Below are 24,005 nucleotides of genomic sequence, written 5' to 3' on the forward strand. Positions count from 1 at the left end.
AATTCCCTTCCATCCGACCAACGGCACAACGATGGAAAATATCGGCTGAGGACGAGGATACGAACAGCACTACGTCTTGAGAATTGGCGTCTGAAAAGAGCCAACGGAACAATAACTACTCTACGCAAAATATGAACCAAACATCTTAAAAGGCTCTTGAAGTACACACCGTGCCGGATAGCATGAACACAACGAGGAAAGGCACACTGCCGGCAAACTACGCTAACGACCAGTGCAGATAATTGGGGCGTTAACGGCCACAGGGCAGAAAATACCGCTGGTGCACTTCACTGGTAAGTAACAGTCAGTTTAATAATTAATCATAACATAGGCAGGCGGTTGCAAGAGTTCGCAGACTAGCCCGAATGGCCCAGGGAGCAACAACCTGCAAATGAACGAAGAGATGTCACAATAGCTGAGGTTTCACTATAGGTTAACCACTCAACGTCAGCGTCCAGGTTCGGTGGGCAACGAACTTTGTCACTCTGGCAGCTAGCACCTCACGAACCGACAACGCATGCAGGTCGCCAGCGGTCCCAGCCTGGCCTCGCGCCGTGGGGAGAGTTCCTTGCTGCTCTGTCCCAACCGACTGACCCAATCCAGCAAGCAGACAGCATTAAAATAACTACTCAGTCAAAACCACACAAGCTACTCACTGTTCTGCGAAACAGTTCCCCAAACAACTCGAACAATACTAAAACCAGTCACTGTGGAACAACTAGGAGGAATCACACGCAGAGAACCCGGAAGCGGTCGGCGTGCAAATACCCGTCGCCTGATGAGAGGACCGATTGAACGACCAACCAAGGTCGTCCCTACTGAAGTCACGTGTGCCGGCAACGGTCGTGCGAGTCATGGCTGTCCGGACCTCACTGCTGCTCTGTCCCCCACTGAACTCCCGACACACGACGACCAGGAAAAGCTACCGGTCGCTCCAAAGATAGTACGACAGTGCTCTTATCGTTAAGTGCTGCTGCTGCCACTCAAAGGCAGGTAAGCCAGCAACTTAGTGACGCCGGTAAATGGAATAAGAAACGAGATGGGACTACCGCCAAGATAAGATGTTAAGCAATAACGGCACGAAAACGAGCCGCGTATGGCACAGGCATTTCACTTTTTTATCCTGAAACTCTTAATAACGTTTGGGTGTCGTATTACTGCACACCATTTCTGCTCCTTCGAACAGTGGTAATGTGTGTATAACAGACTGAAGTTTAAGGAAACAGTCATGGTTCAATATTTCCTTGGAAAAATGGAGAAGTAATATTAACCACAGTGGAAAAGCATACTCCTTCGTACACTCACACGCCATAAATCTAACTTGGGTATGTCAAACAGTTCGTGAAGTATATAATTTTTCAACAGTCACCCAACCTTTATAGGTAATGGTCGGACTTTCTCCCAACCGTTCAATTCCTTGATTACAGATATCGGCTCCTATGCCAGAGAACTACTTGCGAATCGCTATGTAAACGTCCTCACCGATGGAAAATCTCCCACTGCGCAAGATCTGACGTTCTGCTAAGTATCACCTTGGTGAAACAGGTGGAACCCTTTCACTATGGCTGGACATGACAATGGCCTGAGTTTATAGCAACAATTAGAGTTACGTGACAAAAGCTTCAGTAACGCCTTTAAGCCATTGCTCAAAACTTTAAGATGTTTTGGTTTATGTTTAAATTCACTTCCATTTCGGAACCATTGTTCCTCCCTGTCCTTTATGAACTCTGTACTTCCTTACTGACTGTACGCTAGACGGCACTGTATGGCACATTCTGTTTCCAAGATTCTGTGTAAGGCATATTTCCCTCTTATCGCTTGTTGTAACATCTTGATAAAATCTCCTGCTAGAGCATGTCCTTTATTCGCAGTGCGTATTTGTAATTAATTGTCTTATTATTTTCCTACATACTGTCGCATTCATTTGTATAGCAATTATTTAATTACTCTTATATCTTTCATACATTCTGTTTTCTTTACATAATATACAATTTACTTTGTTTAAAACATCTAAATATCGAACATACTGATGTATTATTGTAACAAGATTTCATACTCTTGAGCGTTTATCACGTTATTAGCAGCCAGTAGACCAAGCGAGGTGGCGCAGTGGTAGCACACTGGACTCGCATTCGGGAGGACGACGGTTCAATCCCGCGTCCGGCCATCCTGATTTAGGTTTCCCGTGATTTCCCTAAATCGCTCCAGGCAAATGCTGGGATGGTTCCTCTGAAAGGGCACGGCCGACTTCCTTCCCTAATCCGATGAGACCGATGACCTCGCTGTTTCGTCTCTTCCTCCAAACAAACTAACCCTAGCGGCCAGTAAGTGGCGCGCTCTACTCTGTTTGCCTGGCATCATAACTAGTTGTCAAACGTTCAGTGATGTGACTGCTCCTGTACAAACTGTACCTGTGTAACAATTTTTACTGCTTCCATAGAGGACTTTTAGCATATTTTCTGCTATTTGACTTCACCTCCTTAACTCATCATGTATGTTCACAATTTTAGCGACATGTAGTTATTTCATGTTCTCCTTTTCAATGTTGTCAAGCGTTAAGTCTTTCAAACCTTTGTTTTATAATAAGTTTAACCATTATAGATGACTTCCTTCTGAAGAACACAACTCTTAGTTGTATCGAAATCTCACCCAAGTTTTTATATTAAACTTTTGCAAACTGTTGGCTGTATACTTTATGTATCGATAATTTATTTACTGTTCCTTCTGTCAGACATGTTTAAAATGGCGCGTATTCTGTGTGTGATATCTATTTGTAAGGTCTCCTTAATTTCTGTAATGTAACAGCCACGTTATTCCACTTTTGGAATGCCGTCCATTATCATCATCTTTTAACAACCTCTGAAAGTTTATGGATATGTACTATGCTGATCTATAGTCAGGATTTATTATATATGGATCTGTTTTTCCTGGCGTCGGATCAGTGCCCTGGGTCGGACTGGCTTCTCCCTTAACGGCCTTTATCCGCTGACGCTGCAGTAATATCCCGAGGAAACCCCGGACCAGATGTTCGGAGTCTTTCCGATGCTACGCAGAAGTCTGCTAAAACCCGCTCCGACCGCCTGGCAACTCGGGAGGGGGATGTTTCCGGCGGCCTGGCTACCCCCATCCTCAGGGCCAGTGTTTTGGCCGGCCGGCAGTGGCGCCGTGGGTGGTGTAGCGGCGGGAGCCCGACGGAGGATGGGGTGGGGAGGAGAAGTTCCCCCGCGCATGCGCGCCGTGGGAGCTCCTCCGGGCACCTGTGGCGGAGCGTCGCCTGCAGTCAGGCGTCAGTCGGCGTCGCTTTCGCACGTACGGCACCTCTGGGCGTCTGTTTCCGCGTCGTCGTCGCTGCGTCGATCTGCTGGTCGGTACGTACGGCCGCCGTCGCTAGCCCACTGCCAAGTCCAGCCATGTCGAAAATGACTCATGATACCACCCGTCTACGATTTGAATTTCAGTTTCCTTCTTTATCGTCGAATGGAATAATTTCATGAAAACGTTAAGGAGTTGTTGCGACGCTTTTGGTAACAAAGTCCCAGACGAATGATCGTACGGGCCCTGAATTATCCCGTCCCGCCACCCAAAGTTGACTTTGAGGAATTAAATAATGTCTTATGATTAATTTACTGCGACAACAGCTTTGTACTAGAATGATTTTATGCGATTCCGCTTCCCTCACACTTTTATGTCACCGTTTGTCTAGTCACGCTGGCGATTCCATTCTTGTCCGCTATGTTTTGACGAGTGACTGGGTGATAATTATCAAATGTTGTGAGGGATTTGAAATTTGCTCGTTGCTTGAATTTGGACGATACATGCTGTTTTAAGTACGGACATCGAACACATTTAAGACTACCTCTCTACAGCTGACGAAAACGTAATGTATACAGGAAAGTTAGATCATCAGTAAATGTTTACAGATTGCAAGAAAGCTCACAGATGTTCCACGCTGTGCCCAACAATTCACAGCCAGTCAACACAAATGTAATTTAATTAAAGAATCAGGCACTACGTTTATTTCAGTACACGACTTGAAACCAGATACTGGATCCAGTCGAGCTGTAAAGTACTTTTCTGGAAGCGATTTTGTTAGTGTCCACCTGAACCGAGCCTTGAGGAATCCTGGCAACAGACTAAGACTAAATTAATAAAATTCTACAGAGGTGATCATCGTTTCCTACTGTGTTGTGAGATCCTCTGAGTCTCAATTTCAGGTGGCCCATCGCTTCATTCGTAATGCTTCTGCATGAACTACGGTTTAGCAGGGTCTGAAATCTCTTCCTCCCTCTCCTTTGCTGACACATCTCCTTTTAAGTTTTCATAAGCCCATTGTTGGTGCTGTGGTCTTCAGTCCTGAGACTGGTTTGATGCAGCTCTCCATTCTACTCTATCCTGTGCAAACTTCATCTCCCAGTACTTACTGCAACCTACATTCTTCTGAATCTGCTTAGTGTATTCATCTCTTGGTCTCCGATTTTTACCCTCCACACTACCCTCCAGTACTAAACTGGTGATCCGTTGATGCCTCAGAACATGTCCTACCAAACGATCCCTTCTTCTGGTCAAGTTGTGCCACAAACTTCTCTTCTCTCCAATCCTATTAAATACGTTCTCATTAGTTATGTGATCTACCCATCTAATCTTCAGCATTCTTCTGTAGCACCACATTTCAAAAGCTTCTATTCTCTTCTTGTCTAAACTATTCATCGTCCATGTTTCACTCCATACAAATACTTTCAGAAACGACTTGCTGACACTTCATAAGCCCATATTCGTTTCTTAATATATTTCCCCATCTAATTTTTTTATAGTTCATTTTATTGCATTCAGTAACTCCCTCTCCTCTCCCACTATTTCTACCTCCCCATTTTCCAATCTTATCCATCCAACTCACATTTTCTGTCCTTCACCACGTTCACATCCCTAAAACTTTCATCCTTGCTTCGCCTTTCTTCCTCAGTGTCCACATTTTGAAACCATACGGGACGGAACTCCATAAAATAAACTTTACCAATATTTTCCTCAGATCTTCTTAAATTGGCACAGAAACTCTCCTTTTCTTACAAAATGCCTCTTTCACCTTTCCAGTTCTGTTTTGATTATTGTTTTGAATTTACATTCGCTTTCTATTGTGCTTTCTAGAAATTAAAGGGTTTGGAGATGTTCTGTTATTTCTCCAGTCAACATTATCATTACCCTTTTATCTCCTTCTAGTGGCATAACTTTGTTTTCTTTGTACTGATTTCCATTCCATAGCTGTTACCTTTAACTTCAATGACAGCCCCTATTTTCTGACAGTCTTTTTCATCCGTTTCTAGAATGACAAAGTCGTCTGAAAAATGTCAAACATTCTTCTTCAATTCTTCCGCCTTGTCATCTAACGGGCGTTCCTCAGTCGTGTTCTCCAAGTACAGAGAGTGCAAGTTGATAATAGTGGGAGTCAGATAAGCACCTTGTCATACCTTTTTTCCTAATTCAGTCCAGTTCGGACCTTCTCCACCCACTATCACTGCAGTTTTTGGTTTAAATGTAATTCATTTATAATTCTTCTGCTTCCCCAGTGCGTTTTCTTTTCCCTCGTTATAGTTCTAAACTTATCCAAAGCAACATAGTTTTTTTCAGGTATATAAAACAAGGTACAGATCTCTTCACTTCTCAATAATCCTTTCTCTCAAACTTCGTGAGAGTTTCAATGCATCTCTTATGCTTATGCTCCTTCTAAAACCAAAGTGATCCTTAGCCAAATTTATCTGCAAAGGACAACTTCAACTAAAACCTCGTTCAACCAGTTTTTGAATATAGTTCGTAGGTCTACACCCTTATCAGTATGGATAATGGAGACGTAGATAAGATTCAGAGAATGGCTTAGGATTTGTGTTTGTTTTGTATAGTCCTCACAGGACTATACAGTGGATTGCACTATGGGATATGCGTTGTGCAACGTTGTGTAAACTACTATCGTAGTTACGTGATCCTACGTTCGAGTATGAACAAAGAAACGTACTACTCCCTTAATAAGGACGAGGGGAAAAATAAATTCAGTTGTATGCATACAGAACTGTAGCGACAATCGTCCTCCCTACGTACCATCTGTGAACTGAATGGTAGTGTGAGATGGTATAATTCTGGCACGTACCCTGTGACGCACGCCGTACGAAAGATTTCGGGGTACAGTTGTGTATGTGGAAGAAGAAAATATTATGAAGAAAAACTGCAGCCTCAATCTGGCTATAGGTCTACTTGGCGTAGGAGGGCTCATTTGTCGAATCTTTCCTCCATGCATACTTCATCTAAAGACGCTTTGTCTTCATATATTATAGCTGAGTGAGAACAAATGTTTGTTAAACTCACACTGAAATTTATCACAGTTGTTTCGAATGGAGATTTTGTGACATACGTCAGTAACCTACGACTTCGCTTTTGTAGCAGTTATGTCAAAGCCGTATTAGCACGTTAGGATAGCTCCCTTAGATCCGTAATTTTCACTTCTGTTAATGTATCCTTTTGCCCCTTCCTTCAGGATCGATTTCACCCTTTAAGGATTTCGATCATGTACACGTTGTTTAAAACTTTTTCATCACTACTCAGCTTCTAAGTATTGACATAAATTTGTTTTCACACTTCATCAAGAAAAATTATTTGCAAACCAACAAACAAAGTTATAATATATATGTGTGTTTTCACGATAATCCTGTAGCGGTAAATGTTACGAAAGTAACGGGGTACGTCAGAAGGTGCGTTTAAATGACCAGTTCAAGAACGGTACTGGAAAAGAGCAGAGTAGCTCATAGCTGACTTTTATACCTAAGAAATTCACCGAGTATCGGGTGTAAGGCTATGAATTTCATTAATGTCATAAGTTCCACTGCTGCGTCTCTTTCTTCTCAGAGACTCAACAGCTTGCCAACAGCTCGTGGCATCCACGATGCTGTTTAACGTAAATTTATGTAATTTATACTTTTGCAATTATACTTCAGGTGGAATGAAGATACGTATCGAAGCACACTACCATCGATAATATTATAGTCCTTTATCAAGTAAGTCGTGTTCCTGACTGTGAATGTATCGATCTAAGCTTGTTAATGACCGAGAATTTATTGTTTTCACATTTGCGTCCTCATAGAAAAATCTAGGGCAATCATAGATCTGCTATTGTGCCACTAAGTTATCACGTTCTAGGCCTATCTATTTCTAAGTCTTTAATTTTGGCAATATTATTCTGTATTTTTTAGAGTACCGTATGGTACCATAGAATTCAAAGTTTCAGCTGCTCTCCCAGTAGTCTTCATCAGCGTGACGTTTCGGAGTATCATTACGCGAAGGCTAAACATTTGTTGTTGTGGCACAAATATTGGATTTAATGTTACATCGTAATACGCCCACAAAAGTAGTAATATCCTTGCTTATTACTTTTTTAGATTACGTAGGAGTTGTTGAGACGGAATGCTCCAGAACTGCGAGTATGTCTTGACATGCAATCCAAATGTCAAGCGAGTAATCAGAAGGCAGATATAAGAGAGGAATTACGTTCTTTTAAACGGAACAATCCAATGTACCATCCCAATGCGGTTAATTCATGGTAAGCGTACAAAAAATTCGAAATACGAGCATTGTGGGTGCATGCTTCTATACTAAGCCTTTGTTTCTATCATGGAATCAAAATCGGGGCTAAATACAGTAAAACACAAAGGTTGGTTTCGAGTTCCTCTTTAAGTCACCCTTACACTCACAGCAGACTGACAATTTTTATGTACAGTTGTGAGACTAGTCTTAAAAATGAATGTTTCTCATCAGTTTAGAAAATACTTTAAGATGAATCCATAGGTTCTAAATGCATTGCACATAAATAAAATAGTATATTACAACTAATAGTTACTTTTAATTTTATTGTCATCCACAGTCACTGTTATAATCACTTATACCTTTATAAAAAAATGTAGCTATTTCTTCTAGTTACGGGCTATTTTCAGACTCAGCGTGAAAGGAACAACTTGATTACATTTTATACAGCCACTGCACTAATCAGTTTCTTCCCTCTCTCCCATCCTCCCCGACGTTACCACCAAAATTGTTCTCAAATGCCGAAGTATTGACAGAAAATGTAGTCTAGAATAGTTTCAGATCTTGGCAACATATATTAATCTATATAATGCAATCCACTTGTTCCGTTTAATAGTACTGATAACTACTGAACCATTTCTATTCGTCGCACTTACGTACATCGCTATCTCCGAATAAGTTTTCAAGGTTTCCGTTATCCTGCCATTCGGGGAACTCACCTTTAAACCCTGAAAATCATATCCACGTCAATGTTTATGTTCTATCTACGCGATCACACGATACGCAATGCTCAAGCAACAAATCCGTCGAAAGTGGGAATAATGAGGGAATATCGTAACTAACTGCGACGTTTCGAGTGCATCTACCTACTATTTGAGTGTCGTAATAAATGTCTTCATAGTGTGTGCTAACCATAATAGATATCGTTTGGGTAGCTTCACGAGCTTCGCCTTTATTTGTTATCTGAACATCTGAAATCTAAAGCGAAAAGTCTTCTGTTAGTCCCTAATTAATCTATATAATGCACTCCACTTGTTGCGTTGATATTAGTTTCGTTTAATAGTATTGATAACTACTGAACCATAGACCTGTATGGCCAAGAATGCTATTGTTGCCTGTGCTAGTCTGCTAAGTCCTCCTTGCGGCGCGGGATTAGCCGAGCGGTCTGAGGCGCTGCAGTCATGGACTGTGCGGCTGGTCCCGGCGGAGGTTCGACTCCTCCCTCGGGCATGGGCGTGTGTGTTTGTCCTTAGGATAATTTAGGTTAATTAGTGTGTAAGCTTAGGGACTGATGACCTTAGCAGTGAAGTCCCCTACTTCGTCCGTCGTTGGTTGTTTTGTTTAGAAGTTAGAAAAATTCCTAAACTTCATCTGTTTCATGAACACTAATTCCGATGTTAAGTGCCTCGCTAGTCTCATTTCGGCTACTTCTCATTACATTCTTCTGGTTTACTCTCAATACATATTGAGTGCTCATTAGGCTGTTCATTCCAGTCAACAGATCCTATAACTCTTCTTCACATTCGATGAGGATTGGAATGCCGCTGATATCCTTTCACCATGAGTTTTAGTACCACCCTTGAGCCTTTTATTGCGTCACTGCTTCTTCGATTTATAGACTGAACAATAGGAGCGAAAGACTGCATGTTTGTCTTACACGCTTTGTAATCCGAGCCTTTCAGTCTATCTTGGTGTTCGTACGTATTATGTATTACTTGCCTTTCGCTACAGCTTACTGCTACTTCTCTCAGAAATTCGAAAAACTTGCACCATTTTACATTGTCGAATTGTTTCTCGATTTCGACAAATCCTGTGTACGTTTACTGATTTTTCCTCAGACTTTCTTTCATTACCAGCCGCAATGTCAGCACTATCTCCCTGGTGCCTTTACCTTTCTTATATTACGTGTGGTGAAGTAATCACATGGTTTCACCATTAAGAAGATTCGCAAAACACATGTACAAAACTACAGACGTATGTCGGTGACGTCAGTTTGAGCGGGATTTAAGGAGACATTTTCTACGGGACACTGAGGATTTGTCGGTGACAAAACAATGGTCGTAGTGTATCCAGTGTAGCTAAAAGAAAACACAGATCTATTTTTTATTAGCATTTTTCGAGCGAATCGCTTTGGGTTTCAGTTCATTTTTGGACACGGAAACAATGTTTAGTTTCTGGTCTGTACGAATACCCCGGTTTGATGTACTGTGACGATATTGTACAGGGTTTTTGCATTTTTTCACTCTGATCTTTTTTTCTGCATTTCACAAGTCCAACTGACGCGAGCCAGTTCCTGAGATTCGCTCATGCTTTCAGAAATTCACCAGGAAGAGATCTGTTTCACAGCTTAACGTTTGCGCAAATTCGAATATACCTCAATGACGTCTATTCCTTGGTAATTATTCGAGCCTCTTCAGTCTTGTTGCGAACACGATTGGTGTTTTTTGGAACAACAACCAGATTTGAAATATGCTCATGAAGTTCACCGCTGATTAGAACTCGACCACGTCCATGTTCTGCAAAGTGACTGTGAACGTCATTGATGCTTCGAACGAAGCGATTAGAGCGATGTAGGTTTATCAATATTATAAAAATGTACGTAACAAGGTCAGTTCAGCTCAGAATTTTTTTTTTAACGATGTGTAATAGCTGGTGGCTGACGCACACTGAATTAACCAATGATTTTTATTGATCTGGAGAGCTCTCGTTTAAAGAAATATTTGCGGTCTTGACTTCGAATTTTTATCCACAGTTTTTAACATAAGATAACGACTGTCTCCCTATATGACAATGTGAAATAACAACGAACATTGTCAACAATCATCCAACGATAACTTTTACGTGGAAGTTGGAAATTTTCATCGTTTCTTTGAGCATACAGTCTACATAAACTATTCAACTAGTTTGTGAGCTGCCACTGTTTTATCAATAACAAATAAGCACTTGGCAAAAAAGTTTTCTGAGTAACGTACCGCATCACAACATAAAAAGCCAGACCCAAAAGAAAGCTACTGTAGACGTGCCGGAATTTTGGTTTTCCTAGCCTAGTTCGAATCTCTTCTGGTCTTGGCTCTGTTTGGTTCTTCTCGCAAGCAGGCAGTACTGCGCGACATTTAATTTAGTATTGTGGTGCGGCATGTTTCAGTGGTTACGACATGCTTCATGTCGGTGAAATCATCGTGTCAGCGGTCTTAACCCTTCGCTATTTGTTCATGTTATAAAGGGAGTACATAGGTCCAGTGGCTGTCTAGCCATCTATCGTCAGAAGACTTTAAAAACGATTGCGTATCACAACAAGAAGCATGAAATTATCAATATCTGTTCTGCAGTCATATAATCGACCGGTACTGCAGATTTATTATGAAACGACATTACAGCAGCACGCAGTTGACGATGAAAAAGGACAAAGTTACAACGGTGACAGGCAGGACTCAGTGTTCTGTAAATCAATGAGCTCTTCCTGTTGAATTATTGTACATGGTGGAATTGGTAGTACGAACAGTAAACTTTATGAAGTCGAGCGCATTATTACGCGACAAGTTGCAACAGGGTTTCTATGGAACTGAAAGAGGAGTATGGAGACTTTATATATTACTGAAAAGTACGTTGATTAAGACAAGGGGCAGGCTTAGAATGTTTTTTATATTTATAACCCGCTATCATTGAATTTTTGAAGGAAAAAGGAAAGCAGGAACGAAAATTAGAGTACCCATAGTGGATCTAGTTACATTGAGGGCTTGAAAGAACTATAACGGCAGTTTTCTTAAGTTCTGAGGACATTACCAATCTTACAATTGATTTCTAGGTGTTTTCAAGACCGTTCGTAATTTCAGTTGAATGCGCCCCCGTGCGTGAGCATACGGAACGGATTCATCTGCAATGTACTTCCCGTTTAATATTTCAGTTCGTATACTTTAAAACTTACCAGTAGGTCTACGTTGTTTGCTTTGGGGAGTGTCCACTCCTCCATTATGAGGCTGCAAAGGTCAAAAAATATTCAGTCAACATACACTGACTAAAAAAGATCACAACACCAAAAAAAGGGGGTCCGAGATAAAAGAAAGTTGGTGGGCGTGTTTCTACATATGAAAGATGACGTATATTGAAATTTCGCGGCACTCACACAAAAATTTAGTTTAAATACGCGCTGTAACTGTCGTGACCATTAGTTGTCTTGGAGACCGGACGTAGTGAGTTGATGTTAGTCAAGAATGTCTTTAAGATGACGATAGCGCCATTAATCACGGCTCACTAGATTTGAACAAGGACCTGTAAGATGGCAACGAAATGTTGGAAGTTTCTTCTGAGACAGTGTACAAAGAGTTAGTGCGAAACTAGGCCACTGTATGTGATTACTAGCAGCGGTGGCCCGTGAAGGTACGGTTGCAAGAACACTGGTCTCCGGACGGTCACGTGGCGCTACAGAGGAAATTTTTTCTAATATCCGGCGTATGACTGTGGTGCATCGTACTGCGTCTGCAGCAGCAACTTGAGTTGCAGCTGGCACCGCAGTGACACAACGAACTGTTAAAAGTTAAGGACACCGCCATGTAGAGTGCAATCCACGGACCACAAACCACCGCCATATTATGTAGAGCGAGAGTTCACTAGATGGCGGATTGGAAGTACGTCGTTATTTCTCATGAAGGGCGGTTCTGCCTCAGTGCCATGATGGCTGTGTGTTGGTTAGAAGGATGCCAGGCGAGCAGTTGCAATCAACTGTATGCAACCTATATACATTTGTCTTACGCCTGGAGTTGTGGTCCAGGGTGCGATTTCGTATGATAGCAGGAGAGCCGTTATGGTTATCGCAAGCACTCTGACGGCAAATTTGTACGCCAGCATTCAAGGAGCTGTTTTCCATTAAGAAATATAGTTGATGTAACCCAACATGCTCTGCAGAGATGACTGCTCGATTTCCAAATGTGTCTTCAACTGCCGGCCGCGGTGGTCTCGCGGTTCTAGGCGCGCAGTCCGGAACCGTGCGACTGCTACGGTCGCAGGTTCGAATCCTGCCTCGGACATGGATGTGTGTGATGTCCTTAGGTTAGTTAGGTTTAAGTAGTTCTAAGTTCTAGGGGACTGATGACCACAGCTGTTAAGTCCCATAGTGCTCAGAGCCATTTGAACCATTTTTTTTTTTGTCTTCAACTGAGCACGTATTGGACATCGTCGGACAACAACTCCAGTGTCATCCATAACCAGTGTTAAGCATCCCTGTATTGACCGACCTAGTGCAACAGGCATGGAACTCCAACCCGCAAACTGAAATCCGGCATCTGTACGACACAAAGCATGCACATTTGAACGCTTGCATTAGGTATTCTGGCGGTTCCATCGGTTAAAAATTTAGTGTCATTTCACATCAGTCATTTAAACACGTTACTTACACAAACGCTTTCCCGAAATTTCATTGCCCTTGTATATGTAAAAGACAATGTCCTGACTGACTCATTATCGCCTAGCACAAACCACTGAGGATTGAAACTGGAACGATCTTATTCTTGAGCCGTCGCTTAAGAAGAAATTTTTCTAAATCCCCACCCCCCGACAAGGGCGAAAAATAGAGGAGAACCGCTTTTTGACATTATGTTTCTGTTAAGGCAATTGAGCCTTTAACAGAAATAAAGAATTAGGGGTTTCAACATTTTTGGAAATTTAACCCTTACGTGGAGTTCACAGTGAACTCATTTTTTAAACTAAATCTTTGAAAGTTGGTATCTGGCTACTCCGTTAGAAGCGAAAAAAGTATGTGTCTCACTATTTTCGAAAATTCACCCCCTAAGGCGTTGAAATAGGCGCAGACTAATTCAGTGACTCGTCACCGCCCAGCCTAAACTGCTAAGGATAGAAACTTGAAAGTTGGAGAAAGGGCTGATCTTTTACTGTAGGCATCATTTAAGAAGGGATTATTCGAAATTTCACTCCTAGGGGGATGATATAGGGGATGAAACCTTTCTGAAACGGTGTCGCTATTCAGGCAGTTATGACGCTAGAACTACGAAAATGATGATTTGGCTTCTCAATCAGAAAAGAGAATGGTCTCACCATGTTTGGGAATTCAACCACTACGGGAATAAAACAGCGGGTGAAAGTTTTCTGAAAATAAATCATTATTAAAAGAGTACGAAAATATTTTTAAAGCTACATCTACGAAAACTGTATTTGACTTCTCACTTGGAAATTAAAAAAAAAATGTGTTTCAGTGTTTTTGGAAATTCAGCCCCCCTAATTGTATGGAATAGTGGATGAAAAGTCTTATCAAGTTATTTCACAACGAAAGCGTATTTACAGTTATACCTACGAAAATCTGTATTTGGCTTCTCTGCTATAAATAAAGACAAGTCTTTCAGTGATTTTGGAAATTCAAAATAAAGAAAGAAACATTTTAAGAAAATGTTTCAATATAGTGAAAAGTTTTTGAAGCTAAATCTATGGAAACTAATATTTCAGTTCTCTGTGAGATATAAGGAAATACGTCGTAGAGAATAAAAGTTTTATGGAAATGTCACCACAAGAACCAAAAAGGCATTATTATCAAAAATCTTGAAGTTCAGCTAACAGAATCGCATTCGGAAAAGGTCATACTTCTACAGCCTTAATTGGCACGAAAAGTTTAAGTGTTGGAATTTGTGAACAACATAAAATTCGATGTGTGTGAGTGAAACAGTTGGCGCTAGGCTAACGTTTATTACTTCTTGGTGTTGCGACTTTTTTTCCATCAGTATATGTAGATGAAAAGGCTTTTTTCGCTGACAGTTCGCATGAAATAAAAATTATATTACATATTCAGCGTACCAGAAATAATTAAATGTTACTGAAAATTTGCTTTGTTTGCGAACTACAAATTTGAGAAATATGAAATAAGAAATCAAGTTTTTTCGCAGTACGATTGCATTGCCATTTAAATGCGGCGTGTTTACAGCCTCTCCCTCTTTCAGCTCCTCATGTCGTGGCAGAGCGATAAGTGTGCAGCCAGGCTAGAGTATTCTTGCACTCATGTCATACCAAAGTTCGCATTTCGAACTAATCGTAATAATTATGTTTTGTTAGCAAACTGTAGTTTCAACGCGCTATAAGAACCAAGTTGCTGTTGTTGTCTTCAGTCCTGAGACTGGTTTGATGCAGCTCTCCGTGCTACTCTATCCTGTGCAAGCTTCTTCATCTCCCAGTACCTACTGCAACCTACATCCTTCTGAATCTACTTAGTGTATTCATCTCTTGGACTCCCTCTACGATTTTTACCCTCCGCGCTGCCCTCCAATACTAAATTGGTGATCCCTTTATGCCTCAGAACATGTCCTACCAACCGATCCCTTCTTCTAGTCAAGTTGTGCCACAAATTCCTCTTCTCCCCAATTCTATTCAATACCTCATCATCAGTTATGTGATCTACCCATCTAATCTTCAGCATTCTTCTGTAGCACCACATTTCGAAAGCTTCTATTCTCTTCTTGTCCAAACTATTTGTCGTCCATGTTCCACGTCCATACATGGCTACACTCCATACAAAAACATTCAGAAAAGACTTCCTGACACTTAAATCTATACTCGATTTTAACAAATGTCTCTTCTTCAGAAACGCTTTCCTTGCCATTGCCAGTCTACATTTTATATCCTCTCTACTTCGACCATCATCAGTTATTTTGCTACCCAAATAGCAAAATTCCTTTACCACGTTAGTGTCTCGTTTCCTAATCTAATTCCCTAAGCATCGCCCGACTTAATTCAACTACATTCCATTATCCTCGTTTTGCTTTTGATGATGTTCATCTTGTATCCTCCTTTCAAGACACTGTCCATTCCGTTCAACTGCTCTTCCAAGTCATTTGATGTCTCTGACACAATTACAATGTCATCAGCGAACCTCAACGCTTTCATTTCTTCTCCATGGACTTTAATACCGACTCCGAATTTTTCTTTTGTTTCCTTTACTGCTTGCTCAATATACAGATTGAATAACATCGGGGATAGACTACAAACCTGTCTCACTCCCTTCCCAACCGCTGCTTCCCTTTCATGCCCCTCGACTCTTATAACTGCCACCTGGTTTCTGTACAAATTGTAAATATCCTATCGCTCCCTTTATTTCACCCCTGCCACCTTTAGAATTTAAAACGGAGTCTTCCAGTCAACATTGTCAAAAGCTTTCTCTAAGTCTACAAATGCTAGAAACGTAGGTTTGCCTTTCCTTAACCTTTCCTCTAAGATAAGTCGTAGGGTCAGTATTGCCTCACGTGTTCCAACATTTCTACGGAATCGAAACTGATCTTCCCCGAGGTCGGCTTCTACCAGTTTTTCCATTCGTCTTTAAATAATTCGTGTTAGTATTTTGCAGCTGTGAGTTATTAAACTGATAGTTTGGTAATTTTCACATCTGTCGACACCTGCTTTCTTTGGGATTGGAATTATTATATTCTTTTTGAAGTCTGAGGGTATTTCGCCTGTCTCATACATCTTGCTCACCAGATGGTAGAGTTTTGTCAGGACTGGCTCTCCCAAGTCCGTCAGTAGTTCCAATGGAATGTTGTCTACTCCCGGGGCCTTGTTTCGACACAGGTCTTTCAGTGCTCTGTCAAACTCTTCACGCAGTATCGTATCTCCCATTTCATCTTCATCTACATCCTTTGCCATTTCCATAATATTGTCCTCAAGTACATCGCCCTTGCATAGACCCTCTATATACTCCTTCCACCTTTCTGCTTTCCCTTCTCTGCTTAGAAGTGGGTTTCTATCTGAGCTCTTGATATTCACACTAGTGGCTCTCTTCTCTCCAAAGGTCTCTTTAATTTTCCTGTAGGCAGTTTCTATCTTACCCCTAGTGAGGTAAGCCTCTACATCCTTACATTTGTCCTCTAGCCATCCCTGGTTAGCCGTTTTGCTCTTCCTGTCGATCTCACTTTTCAGACGTCTGTATTCCCTTTTGCGTGCTTCATTTACTGCATTTTTATATTTTCTCCTTTCATCAATTAAATTCAATATTTCTTCTGTTACCCAATGATTTCTACCAGCCCTCGTGCATATGAGTGCATTTTAATTTTATACTGTAGTCTTCTGTTGACAAACAACTTATTTGTCAACATCGCCACATTGGCACAGTTATTGGATTACTAGTTTCGGCATTATGTATTGTCACCCACAGATCCTTAATACCGGGCAGTGGTAGTTACATCACACACTGCTTACATCACTCTGTCACATGAGGCCTATACAATATGCATAAAGTCGAGACACAACAGTGACATTCCATGCAACGTGGAGCACAGCCCAGATTATGGATCTGGGGCTGACAATATATATATTGCCGAAACTGGTAACCTAGTAATTTCATGTACCTAGCGATCTTGGCAAATAAATCTGTTTTCAAAGAAGACTACAGTACCAAATTATAGATCGCCTCCTGCACTGAATAATCATATCAGGTAATCATATTTTAGTTTTGAGTATTATTTGGAACTTCCTTCTCGCTTAAAATGGTTGCACTGATTTAGAGACATTATTCATAAAAATAGATACGAACAATTATTTTATTATTTAAAAGGAACAAAGGGGCGGGGGAGGGTTCGTGATGATGGTAAAGATTAAGTAACAGATACCTGGTCAGTAGCTTACACATAAAAATAATAATAAGTCCAAAGAAAAATACAAAGATAATAAAATGGTACCCTAAAAATTAAAGACAGATTTCTTGAACCCTTCAAGTTAACAAAAATTGGCTGATAATTACAATTCCTTCTTCTATTTCTCTTTTCATTCATGAAATCAGAGTTAGGCCATCTGCATATAAGATCACAGTCTAGCGTCATGATGTAAAAGATCTCTATTTATGTTCAACAGTTTCCATTTGCTGATAACTTCATCTGTACGAATATATAGTGAAGAGAGTTAGAGAAGTATAGCATCCTTGTCGTACTCCTTTGTCTGTTTTCGCTGTTTTTGTAATTATATTCTCCAGTTCTTTAACAGTTTCATATAGACTCTTAATAGCGTAATGACAACCTGGTTGAGTCATGATATTCCGTAGCATTTCTCTATTCACATTATCGGAAGATTTCGCAAAATCCACAAAATCCAGATGGATTTCCCTATTGAACTCTCGTCTCTTTTCTATAACTTGTTGCAGTGTAAAAGCATTGCTGTTAGTTGACCGTTCTTTTGTAAAACCTGAGTTTTCTTCCTATATTAACTTTTCCATGATATTTTTAAATCTGCATTCAGGACTTTGGTTTACAATATGCCGCTTGCGTCCTAGAGGCTTATTTATATCTCTACAGTTACTTCTTTTATTTTTGTCTTTCTTGTGAAAGACATACATTACTTTGGCTCTTATCTAGTCTTTTGGTACCTTCTTATTTCTCTAACATTGATTAAGTATGTGAACAAATAATAAGTTCAGGAATAACCGTCCGGTTCCACAGTTCCATATTAATGCCATCTAAACCAGTGGCTTTCCTACTCTTTGCAGCATTTAGAGCTTCCGTCATTCCTCTCATATCAGTATCGTCCAAGCCTTTTGTGTCATTTAGTTAAGGTAATCTCTGAATTAAAATATCATCATACCAGAAGTTTTTATAATGAGCTAGCCACTCGTTCTCTCCTACATTATTAGCACGTATACTTTTTTTTTTCTCTCTGAGTGACTTCATCACTTTAGAAGAGATGATTCTGTGTGCACTTTCCGAGTTATGCATTTCCCATTATTCCTCTTCCTTTATTTTCGTTATACTTTTCATTAGTGGGATTATTTACGTAGGTTTTGAAAGTTTCTTCTTTAATTGTGCATTTCTCATGAATATAAGTCGCTAAAATATGTAATCTACCTTAAAGTATCAGCTTTCACTCTACTTACTGTTACTGGGCGAACATCACCTCTACAGCAGTTCCGCATGCGACATCGTACGGGTAGGTCGTTGTTTACCTCCGATTCGTTATAGCGCTACGAGTATTGGGAGTTACGTAAGGCTTTTTTTGTGAGTGTATACCCTACGTCGAATTGTTCTTTGTATTTATCTTGGTGTTCGTTTAAGTGTGCTATTGGTAGCAACGTTGTCCGCTTCTTTTGTTTCAATGTCGTCCAGTTCTATTCCACGTAACGATACAGTGACTTTTCGTTTTGGCAACTGAACACGTCACGTGCAGCCAAGTTCTCTGGAAATCCACTGTTGGTTGGTAAATAGTTGTGGTCTGACTTAAGATCACCCACACACAGCGTATTTTGATACCGAATTGAACGTTTTCTTTATTAAATTTGGGCATCCATTATAAATATCAAAATAATTGCTTAAACATGTTTCCCAGGTTTCTTTCTATCACAGGGATGACTCCGTCAGTGAAGTCGTCCTTGTGAACGCTGACATTGAATACACGAATGTTCTTGTGTTCATTCTACTTCCTGGGGTAGATACTGTTTAGCTTCAAGCCACTTAATTATGGTGAGGTACCTTGAACCATGGTCACCCAGCACAGGCTTAAATTTTACAGCTGGATTCAATGCATGTGGTTACCATATGCACGTTACATATTGTGGTCAGGTGAGAACGTGCTTTTTGTGTAAGAAGATAAGTCATATTCGTGCCAATTGTCCGAGAAGAGCTTCTGCTTTGCAATCTTCTCCTGAACAGCGGCATAAGTTAACAGTGATGGACATCGACCCCAATCGGATAGACGCCCACCGGACGGACTGAATTTCGATGAGGGTGATTTTCCACAGTTACGGCCGAAGACAGGTGCTGATGCCCAGCTTATCCACAATACGAGGTGAAGAGGCGCTGTGGACAGGATGAGGATTCTGCTAATGTTGGTGCCCGTGCCCTCCCCTCCCCCCCCTCCCCCACTCCCCCACACACTCTCCCCCAGAACCTCGAACATCGGTGATTCTCAGATTCTCAGGATGGCAGGAATGGAACGAGGGCTGTTGAGCCGACAGTTGAGATGGAGTGTTCTGGTGATCGTTCGATTCCGCAAGTGTTTCCTCTACACCTCTCGCGATATATGAAACACTTGGTGTCGATTCCCTTATCGCCTGTGTCGTTTGTTCCACCTATTGAGTCACAGCACCTCCCTGTTCCCTTGAGGGCGGCTCTTTATCCTTGCTCATGCAGAAGCCAGACTCGGGAACAATTTCACATGACTTCTCCCCCGTTACGCCCAGTTTGTCGTCTGATGGTCTTGTTGATGTGGGCCGGCCGCTCTCGCTAGGGGTTTTCCTTCTCTCGTCCAGACAGCTTCCGATTCAGGACCAGCACTAATTGACTTGGATGCGGTGAATGATGCTTCCACATCGCTAGCGGCGGAGTGTAATTTGCCACACGACCGGCGTAAACCACGAACCCTGGCGGACCGTCCGGTTGCAGAGATAAAATAGAGACATAAAGGTTCGGCATGACGTGGCACTATCCTGACACCCTAAGATTCGTCGATGGATGCGGCGATGGATTGCGGTGATCGAGGGGTGGAATAAGTGGCGCTTTTTCGTTGATGTTTTCTCTTGTTCTTAACCTGTTGACTCACGCTTACAAATTTATTACCCCAAATGATAATAGAACTGGACGAGATTTACGTTCTCCTTCGCTACGTCAAACTATTTATGTTTCCTGCTCTAATATTGTAGTTCCACAAGAAATTTTATTTCACATTTCTGCTCTTCCTAGATTTCAGGCTGTTTTTGCTGTGGCTCCTGAATCTGTGACGGTTACCACCCTTTGCTTTCGTGAGCGTATTGTAATTCCCAATATCAAAAACTTTGTGGAAGGGGATACGGTCTCATCTTCGTACTTGACCTTGGTTTATTTTATATACACAGTCTGGTTAGGGTTTTGTAGAGGCCCGTTTGTGGTCATACAAAGAGAAGGTTGTCTATCTTTTGCGTAAGAATCCTCGATGCTCATCTTAGGTGGTGATTATAATTGTTTTTAAGTCCTAGTGATTAGTTCTCACTTTATAATTTTTGTCGTGAAATAAGTGAGTTGATTCATTCGATGCTTCTGCTTGTGGTAGAAGGATTATACCATCTTGTTTGGATACACGTTTTTTACCGCCACGACTTGTAACAGTATCGATAAATTATAGTTATGTGATTGTTTACGTGATAGGATTCTCTGTTTCCTTTTCTGACCATCGCGCTGTGGCGGCTACTGTAATCCTTGAATCCCACCCTACGAAAATATTTATGGACAGTGGATGCTGAATGTGTCCCACTATAGAGCGCTGGGTGTTGTGGGCGGCGCCACGTGGCACCGTCCCCTCCGATCAGCGGTGCGTTATTCTTCGTTGTTAGACTAGTGGGCGTATTCAGCGAAGATCCGTCCTTCCCCATATCAAACTGTGTCATTTGAGTGGAAAACGTATGAATTTTGTTACTCTCTTTTGCATGAACTGTATGGACGAGCGGGTATGGCTTCTCTCCCGATCAAAGATGTTCGTCACCGGGGGGGGGGGGGGGGGGGGGGAGGGGGGTGGCAGGGAGGGAGGGAGGGAGGGATGGAGGGATGGGGTCACCGACAAAATTTAAACCTCGGTCGCTTGTTAAAGGGGAATTGACATCATTGTAACACGTGCTTCGTCACAGACGCAAAACAGACGCAACGTCGTCGCTCCTTCATTACGTTTCTCACAGTTGCTGCAGGCTGCAAATTGAATGATAGAGGTAATATTGTTCGCAAAATTCACCAATACTACGTGGAACTATACGCAGTGGATAAAATGTGAGACTCTCTCCCGACGATGCTCATGAAACCCTAATTGGGAGTGCTTTCCACTATCGTAGCTTCTCCCTCCCGTTAATCACCTGGTCAAGATGGTCTCTGCGACATTTACGGCAGTGTCGAAAGAGGGTGAGAACTGCGCTTGCAGAATTTAAGGTGGGTATTGATACCGAAACAATGTTGCCCTCCCGCATCTCGTGGTCGTGCGGTAGCGTTCTCGCTTCCCGCGCCCGGGTTCCCGGGTTCGATTCCCGGCGGGGTTAGGGATTTTCTCTGCCTCGTGATGGCTGGGTGTTGTGTGTTGTCCTTAGGTTAGTTAGGTTTAAGTAGTTCTAAGTTCTAGGGGACTGATGACCATAGATGTTAAGTCCCATAGTGCTCAGAACCATTTGAACAATCTTGCCGTTTCACTGCGGATTCTTTCCATATTCTCTCTTTGCCTAATTCTGACTATAAAACTATTGCGAGGGCAGTCACTAACAGGTTCTCTGCTAGCGAACGTGACTGGGGAACATCAGAGTTGCTTTCCTGGTCGCTCGATTTTGACTCCAACAGCGGAGTACAGGGACACTTCTGTTCATTGTGTCCTCGCTTTTCTACATTTTAACAAGGATTTTGACCCGTGTGTTGTAGATATCCGGTTTTACACCTGAGGCTCGTGCAGTTCTTTTGCACACGTCTCCGGGTATCGCGGCGAATTTATTTGTTAATCGTCATCTGACGCCGTCGATAGCGATTGGTCGGGGTGTGCCCCAAGATAGCCAGCCTCTCTCTCTGGAACTGGCGCTTCGTTTCAGTTACAATGAATGACCCTTTCTGGTGCAAACCTTACAGTTCGGACATATGCCGACGATGTCGTGATTCTTCTCCATCGAAGTGAGGAGTTTCCTTTTTTAAAGGCTCAGCTAGATGATAATTGTTGAATCTCTGGTGTACGGCTGAATGAAGGCAAAATTCTCGTACTTCGGGCTTCGGTGATTCGGTATTTCAACGTAACTCTCAAAAAGGAGTGTGACTGATTAAAATTTAAAATCTTTATTTGACACCACAAACGGTCATCAAGCCGCAGTCACTAAAACAATAAAATTTTTAAAATATTACATTACTGGTTTCGACGCACTGAGTCGTCATTTTCAAATATAATCACAAGCCTGGAAAACTGCATTAATAATTGCAACCACACTTCTTTGAAATAGTTGGAAAATAGACTAAAACCAGCAAACTGAAGCAAAGGCAGCAGAAATTGGTCACAGCAGGTCATGACAATTTTTGGTTGATCAGTCATTTCACACGTTAAGACAGTGTAGGTGAAAACTGCATCGGGATGTTGCTGTTCCGTGGGTGTACATTATAGACCAGCTTACGGCATTGGGGCTTATCGTCGAGCTTCTTAAGGTGGCAACACTTAACTGAAAGACTGTAGCTGACAAATACAGGGGGCTGTATTGGGACACGCACCACGACAAGTTACGAATCGCCAAAAAGTTCGCAACCGGGAAGGCACTTCACATTGCCCAATTGTTGCTGTTCTCTGCGACGATGGCAAAAAAGTTTCGTCAATTGTCTGAGCGGTTTTTGTGGAACCGTTATATATTTACGTTGCCCTATGCGATCAACACAAAACCGTCTGCCTTAGGACTTTTGGTACTCCCTGATATCAAGACCAAATCTTCTGCTTTAAACATTTTTCCTACGGTTTTGATGATTACTCTGGTGTTACATAGTTTCACAGTTCCGCTGTTGACTCTCCCATCAAGTCACCCAGTACCTGAAATCTCTTCCTTCCTCACTTTCTTTTCCCTTCTAAATCAGTCCGTCTTTCTTTCTTAATATATACCCAATCTAGTTTCTTCCTTTTATTACGTCTTTTATTACGTCTTTTCTCTTCCTCTCTTCTCAGTACCTCTTCATTTTTTACTCTGTCCATCGAACCTATTCTTTCCATCCTCCGCCATTTCCACATCTCAAAAGTCTTTAGCCTTTCTCTGTCTTTCTTCCTCGAAGTCCATGTTTCAGCGCTATACAGAAGAACACTAGGTACAAAACATCTTATGACTCTCTTCCTTAGTGCTCTGTCCAGTCTGCTGCAGAAAATGCTCTCTTTCTTATAAAATGACTCTTTTTTCCATTGCTATACTTGTTTTAATTTATGCGCTGCATTTCCAGTCGGTGTCTATCCTGCTCCCAAGATACTTAAAATTTAGCACCTGTTCCAATATTTCTCCATTCAGCATTAGTTTTATTTCTTTATTTCCTCCTAGTGCCAATACTTTTCTTTTCTTTGTGTTAATTTTCATTCCATAATTTTTCCCATAGCTTCAATGGTGTCCACGTTCTTTTTCCCCTGTGGATAGAAGGATCATTCCATCAGTAAACCTCAAACATCCTACTCTTCTTACTTCAATTTCTACTCCTTTGTCATCTAATGAGAATTGGCTAACCATATTTTCCAAGTAAAGGTTGAAAAGGGTAGGTTATCGAGAGCATCCTTGTCTCACTCCTTTTCCTAGTCCGATCCAGTTTGTACTTTCTCCTCTCACGTTAACTGAGGCTTCTTAATTCAGATATACACTTTATCTGAGGATTTTTGATTAAGATATAGTGCGTTTAGAAGTCTTAAGGTTTTCAAGTCCACTCTCTTTTCCCCTCATTATAGTCGTCAGCTTGTCCCAAGCCACATTGTCAAATGTCTTTTCTAGATCGATGAAGCACATATAGAGGTCTCTTCCTTTTTCAATAAAC

General features: G+C 41.5%; 1 protein-coding gene across 1 annotated transcript in view; it reads left to right on the forward strand.

Moving 5' to 3' along the window:
* Window positions 1-3,278: 3,278 nt before the first annotated feature.
* Window positions 3,279-24,005, forward strand: part of LOC126353909 (BAI1-associated protein 3) — a 1,859,046-nt gene continuing 1,838,319 nt past the window's right edge. The window contains exon 1 of the mRNA XM_050003139.1: window positions 3,279-3,368. The gene's annotated coding sequence lies outside the window, so the exon portion shown is untranslated. The remainder of the gene's footprint in view (window positions 3,369-24,005) is intronic.

The sequence above is a fragment of the Schistocerca gregaria genome, chromosome 3 (assembly GCF_023897955.1).
Source record: "Schistocerca gregaria isolate iqSchGreg1 chromosome 3, iqSchGreg1.2, whole genome shotgun sequence".
In the NCBI taxonomy this organism is placed as follows: Eukaryota; Metazoa; Arthropoda; class Insecta; order Orthoptera; family Acrididae; genus Schistocerca; species Schistocerca gregaria.